Here is a 6,972-nt window from a genome sequence, read left to right as displayed (position 1 = left end):
GACATTCTAATATTTAACTATAATTTTACTTGGCACATGATATATATATATATATATATATATATATATATATATATATATATATATATATATATATATATATACACATACACACACACACACACACACACACACACACACACACACACACACACACCTCCACTATTGATGCCACTACCACTAGCTTCTTCAGGGCACATCTGAAACTGAACTTAGTGACAGACATTCGGTGTCCTATGTTCAATAGAATGAAATGCAAAATGGTATATTATTATTATCATTAGATCCACAACAATGTGAAATCAGAGACATCAGTTCTTTAGCTAGTGTTGGCCTTCATTCACATCAGGTTTTTTCAAAGAACTTAAGGTGTTGTACTGTAAAGTATTGGCATGGTACATGTGGGGATGCAAGCAACGGACCTTTTGCAGTTGATGAAAACATGGTCAATGCACAGATTTTCCAAGTGTTGTCCAAGATACTTAGTGTTGCCTTGATTGGGACCACCATGGCTGATTTATGCCATAATGTTTTGGTTTCTATTTTCAGATCTTGATGGTTGTATATGGTTGTTTACACATTCAGTCAGGTGTTTGGACTGGATTTGACATTTTTATCTACCTATTGAGTCCTTCCCAAGGTTATCATCATAATTATCATTACTGTTGTTGTAATTCAGAGAAAAAAAGTGGTTAGTAACATTTAAGCTGAAGTACATATTTATCACCCATTAGTTAAAACTGATATCAGGAAGAACTTTCATTAAACATCAAAAGCCTGCCTCAGTAGAAAAGCACTGCCTTTCAACAAAAGGACAAGTTCCTGAGGCTCAAAAAACCAAGAACATCCTCATATTCCTACTAAAAGGACCTCGGATTAGGGTGTGGGTTTTAAAAAGTATGTTTTCAGAATCTTAAAATCCAGACCATTATATATATATATGAATGCAGTACTTTATATAACATTTTATAGGACACATGAACTGATTTCTGCCTTAAAATGATTCAATAATCTATAAAGCTATAATTTTTCTTGTAACTAGGTCTTAGTTAATAGTTTGGCTGTAATATTTGTGACCAATTAAAGTCTCGTAAAAGCTTTTCATAGGCAGTCCCACATAGCTTGCATTAAAATAATTGAAACAGGAATTTCAACCTGTGAAACTGATCAGGCATTACAATTAACATGCTAGCTGGAGCTGGGAAAACATACTACTGACTGTAGGTAGTTCTCAATTCATGATGGTAATTAGGCCCCAAATTTCCATGGCTAACTGATGTGGTCATAAATTGTAATGTCACATGGCCTCATTACTTAGTGACAACAATCCCTGCAGTCCCTGTTCCTATCCTTTTGCAAGGTTTGCAGGTCATTAAGGAACCCTGTGACTTCCAACCATCAAAGTCAATGGGGAAGCCAGAAAGAAGTTCCAGGCAAGCAAGTTGCTGAGATGGTTAGTGGCTTACATCTGGCAGGGGAGATGTCAAATGTGAAGAATCAGGACTGCGCATTAAGTTCCAGTTAAACTGATTTATTGCTCGTGCCTATACACAAGAATCTTAACAGCACTACATTGACACTCGATAAGCATTATCAGAATTCAGGTGGGAGGCAGGGCTTGGATCACTTGTGGGAATGTAACAATGCTAGGCTGATTCCTCTCTCAACTCTGCCCCAGGCTCTCATCTTCACCTACAAGAGAGTATATGAGGGTGTGCAGGTTGCCAGGGAGCTGCAGCAGGAACACAGCAAAGTTCAGGGATAATGAGCAAATGGCCACGAGGTTTGGATGGGTGACGGTGTGCAAGTGGCTGGAGAGCCATGGTGGTAAAGCTTGGCATGGATGGATGAATGGCTGGGGAGAAGCAGAGAGACTTGGGGTTGCTGCGGCTGGTTGCAGAAGGGTATTCAAAGATGTGGGACAGGGTGATCATAAGGTCACTGTTGGGCACAGGAGATTTACTTCAGTGATTTGCAACCTTCCCTGATGATTTCCCCGTCACTTTTGCTTGTGAGAAGCCAGCAGGGAAGGCTATAAATTGTTATTATATGACTGGGGTGCTGCAAATATCATAAATATGAGATGGTTGCCAAGTGCCCAGATCACAATCATGTGACTTCAAGGATGCTGAGATGGTTAGAAGAGTCCGGGTTGCACCAAACAGCTTCCATTTGAGAATTATGGAGGTCATTGTGCTCTTAGGAACCTTTAGTACTTTGGTGAAGTGCTACCGTTTCGACCCAGTTCAGCCAAACCAGTAGTAAAAAAAATGTTCCCACATCAGCTGAGAGGAGAAAGGAGAGAAAAGCGCAGGATCAGCCCTCCCACCTACACTTTTTCGTTCTTTATCCTCTTAGCTAATTGGCGTGGTAGAGCCTCAGCTGGTGTTAGGAAAGCTGTGCACGTTTAAGTCCGCACGAACACGCAAAGGGCGCGATCACCGAACCGGTAGGGAAACGGGTAGAATCCCACCACTGCTTCAGTGCAACAGAAATTTTATTGTAGCTTTCTCCAGATCTGTCCCTTGCAATAATCCTGTCTCTTGAGCTCTGCAGGCAGTTCCTTTGACCTCGTGGCTTTTGCTCTGCTATAGCATGCATTGTCAGCTGTGAGGCCTTCTACAGAGAAGTGTGTGCCTTTCCAAATCATGTTCAATCAATTTAATTTACCACAGGTTGACATCCAAGTGTAGAAACATGTCAGCAACGATCAAGAGAAATGGGAGGCACCAGAGCTAAATTTCATGTGTTGTTGCAAAGAGTCTGAATACTTATGCCAATGTGATGTTTCAGGTTTTTTTCTTTTTAATACATTTACAGACATTTCTAAAATTCTGTTTTCATGCTGTCATTATGGGGTATTGAGTGTAGATTAATGAGAGAGAAAAATGTATTTCAACAACTGTAGAATCAGGTTGCAGCATAACAAAAGTGAAGGTGGTCTGAATACTTTCTGAATACACCGTATACTACTGATTTTTTGGTATCAAATTGAAACTGTAAGGCTGGAAGTTATTGTGAATCTAATTCTTCAAAGAGGAGGGGACATAATCTGCTTTTCTTGCACAAACAATAATTTATATTGTCTGGATTTATTTATAACCAATATCTAACACTCCATTAAAAACTGACATTTTTCTAAGATTTAAGTGGAGAAATTAAATTAGAGTTAATCAGTTTACAGGTGACATTTGCCCCAAATGTAATGGCTGGCCACTTCCATTAATCTATATATTAGGGATAGGGTGAGGCAAGGGTGATATATTTGCTTTATCAAAAGCAGTTTACATCACACCTTATGGGTGTTTCCATTTGCTGATCTATTGGAACTGTTAAAACAGCTTGGAACTACTTAAAGTAAAACTGTTACTATTTCTTCACTTTTAGAAGTGTGTTGCTTTGTATGCATCTTTGAAGCAGAACCATAGAGTATATATTAAATAAGATGGAGGCATTGAATTTCCCTCAAGCATTACCTTCTGAAATCATTCTTTCAAAAGAATTGGAGTCAGCCATGAACAGGCGGCATTCCAGATACTGAAAAAACACAAGACTGTTCATAATAATTCAGAGCTACTTGGTGACAGCAAATATTGCATAATCATACTGAGTTCAAGGAGCCTTCACTTTCCCCCGCCCAAATAGAACAAAACAGAAGTGTTTTTATTTGTCATCCTTTCAGTGTAAGTCTATTCATTTCTTTTAATGGAACATCCAAATGAGATTACAGAAAGAAGAAGAAAAGATAACTTCAACTATCTATGAAAAATAGGTATGCAGAGAGCATCATTCAAAGCAAAATTCATTTATGATTCGACAAATGACTTGGTGTGCTTCACGCATCTAAATAACAGCAACATACTTTTGCCAGGAAAAGCAAAACCTGCAGAAAATAATCATACATTACAAAGAATATTTTTATAATTCTTGCTAAATTGGAAAAATATATTTGATTTCATTCACCTTTTTAAAAAAATCATCTCATGGTTCCACTAATTAGCAGATTACCGATGTTTGCCCTCTGGTGGCCAGTTGGATGATGATGATGTGTTCTAGCTGCAGTTAGATTAGATGTAGGGTAGTTCCTGGGTTAACTCTAGTGGCATTTCTTCCATTTCTTTCTGGAATGCTTTGAATTCTTCATATATATGGCAGCTTCTAAGCCGTCATGCTCTACTGTATGCTCTTTGGTTCGCTTCATGCTTGCCTTTTGCTATCACTCAGTGCCAGACTGCCATGACCTCTAGGGGAACTGGATGGGAGGATTCAAGGAAAGCGAAACATTAACTGTATTTCCCTGAGATGTGATTTCAAGCAATGGAATGTAGTTGCATATCAAAGCGACTGTTCTGAAATAAATTTGATTGGACATGGTGGGGCGGGCAGAATGGGGAGGCATCTAAGGGAAGGGAAATTAGATTTGGAGATTTTGGCATGCAAATTTCAGCTCTGGCTTTGCACTGGTGTATTTCACTGGACCTCTAGTAAACTGTATCTTTCTCAACAAATAAATAAAAAAAAGATTGTCTTGAAATTCCAATTTCATGAGCTCAAGTGGATTCATTAGTCCCATCAGGATAACTGGACTGCTGTCCTAGTGCCCAAAAGTATGAACCTTGAATCAAAAACTGTGGGGAAGATGGTCACCATTGCTCTCTTCTAGCCTTGACCATTCATTCTTCTCATTCTTCCTTTCTTTAATACTTCTTTGTATTAATAGGACCAATCTTTTCCTAGAGGGAAGGATGGGACATTTGAGGGAAGGATTGGACATTTGATTATGCATATATATGACATTTCACCCTTATGGCATTGTATATTTTGCAATTGGCCAGCAGTCCATAGGATTGCAGACATCAAATGAGAACAAATACCTTCTTTCTGAGGAAAAAATTAAATGCACAAAAAACATGGACGTGTTTCAACAATTCCCTTCCCCTAAGTATTGGAAGGGATGGGAGGTAGGAAGTATGCATTTTCTTTGGAACACCTTGGCCCTGAAGTTCAGCAGGCCTCCACCCTTTTAGTCTTCCATAAGGCTTTAAGGGACCTGGCTTTCTCACAAAGTATTAATATTAGATGATCACATGTTAGAATTGATTGACTTTTGTTTTTTTAATATTTTCATTGGTTGAAGTTTTACAGTCTTAAAACGATTTTATATATCATTTAATTTTTGGCTGGGAGCTACCCAGAGTTGGTTGAAAGATGGGCTGCTATATAAGTGTTTTAAATAAATAAATGAGTAACTTCTGTAGAAGCTCTTCAGACTAGAAAAAAATGTTTTTAATTTAATTTGCTATTAAAGTATGTGAATTGGTCCCACTACTATCCAGCAAATTAACAATATTTATGTGAAATTTAGATTACTAGCAGTGTCTAAATGTATTTTATTAGTCTCTCCATACTGTAGTGTTAAGAGTTCTTTATTTGTCTCTTCCAAAAGAAATTATTGCTACCTTAGAGCAAAGGTATGCTGGCAATTTTAGGGGCCCTCTGACTCAGTTGTATATTTTAGGGAGTTAATTAGTTAAATCTTGTGATGAAATACTGGTCCAAGACATGTTGCCAATTTGTGCTGGAACCATCAGCAAAAAATGTCAAAACAGGACCCCTGAGAAATTACTGTAGACAACTAGTTAATAATTTTTAAGACTGCCATAACTGCTTCCCTTTAATCAACAGCCTTTTCTTATGCATCTTCACCCCCTGATTTTCTATGCTAAATTTGTTTTCAGGCAAACACATGTACACCATTTGTTTATTGTTTTAAGCAATGAACACAGCTCTTCTACCATACTCTCATGCAGTAGCTGCAACTGTTGACAGATTCCTGGGTAAAGTAACATAAAAGAACTTTCTTCATAGTCAACAAGAGGAGAGAGATTTATGAAGGAAAAGCATGACCTTTTTTTGCAGCCAAAATACACATGCATACAGTGATTGGATTTTGTGGGTAGTGAATGCATGACTTGAAAATCATAAAGCATACAGTGATAAGCATTTGTTACAGCAGAAATTCAGAATGGAGAATTTATCTAGATTTGATAAGCATTGCTCAGTCAAACCCTTTATTTACTGAGCTTGCTAATGTTCTCAAAGTGGTCTAACAAACTGTAAATAAATGAAATTATGGTAATAACTATAGACAGGCACTCGGATAATATTTTGCATATTTCTTCAAAGCAGAGCTGAAGTTCTTAATTTTCATCTTCATTATTAACTTATGCTAATAAGTTCCAAGTCTATAGCAGTGTAAGATATTCCTTTTGAAGTCAGAGGTACAATAATACATGGCATCAACATATTGATGCTAGTCTCAAGATTATGGGGAAAAAAGGAGAGATTACTCTGCAGCAAATTGGTCTGTCTAAATGGGAATGGTATTGTGTGTTGCTGAAACTAATCTGAAGCTAAGGTGACAGCTATAAATTGAAATGGTGGCCAAGGCATAACAACCGAGAAGGGGAAACTATGGAAACTGATCTTATTCACTCAGGCCTTTTGCAGAGAACTTCCAAGTGATAGCTTTACATAACCATGTGTTCCATCTCTGCCATCTTTTTTTTCTCCTCAGGTAGCTGGAAGGTGCTCAATGGAGTAACTAGCTCTTCTAATATCTGCTTCACCTATCCAGTAAATATTTCAAGAAAGGGCTATGCCTGTCAGGAGCCGGAACAGAGTTCAAAAGTACTGCAAGTTTGTTTCATGCTACCTATAGACAAGAATCTGATCTACTAGAGTTAATGGAATTCGCAAGGGATTGGACTCTTGTGTGGGCTCTTCATACTCTTGTGTGAACACAGCAACTTCCAACTGATGATATGTTTGACCCAAAGGTGGTATTCAGCAGGTTCTGACCAGTTCTGGAGAACCGGTAGCGGAAATCTTGAGTAGTTCGGAGAACCGGCAAATACCACCTCTGACTGGAGATTTTACAGTCTCCTTCCCCTGGCACACCCACCAAGCCAC

The sequence above is a fragment of the Pseudonaja textilis genome, chromosome 1 (assembly GCF_049901715.1).
Source record: "Pseudonaja textilis isolate UNSWEBS1 chromosome 1, rPseTex1.2, whole genome shotgun sequence".
In the NCBI taxonomy this organism is placed as follows: Eukaryota; Metazoa; Chordata; class Lepidosauria; order Squamata; family Elapidae; genus Pseudonaja; species Pseudonaja textilis.
Note: the sequence above shows the minus strand (reverse complement) of the source record.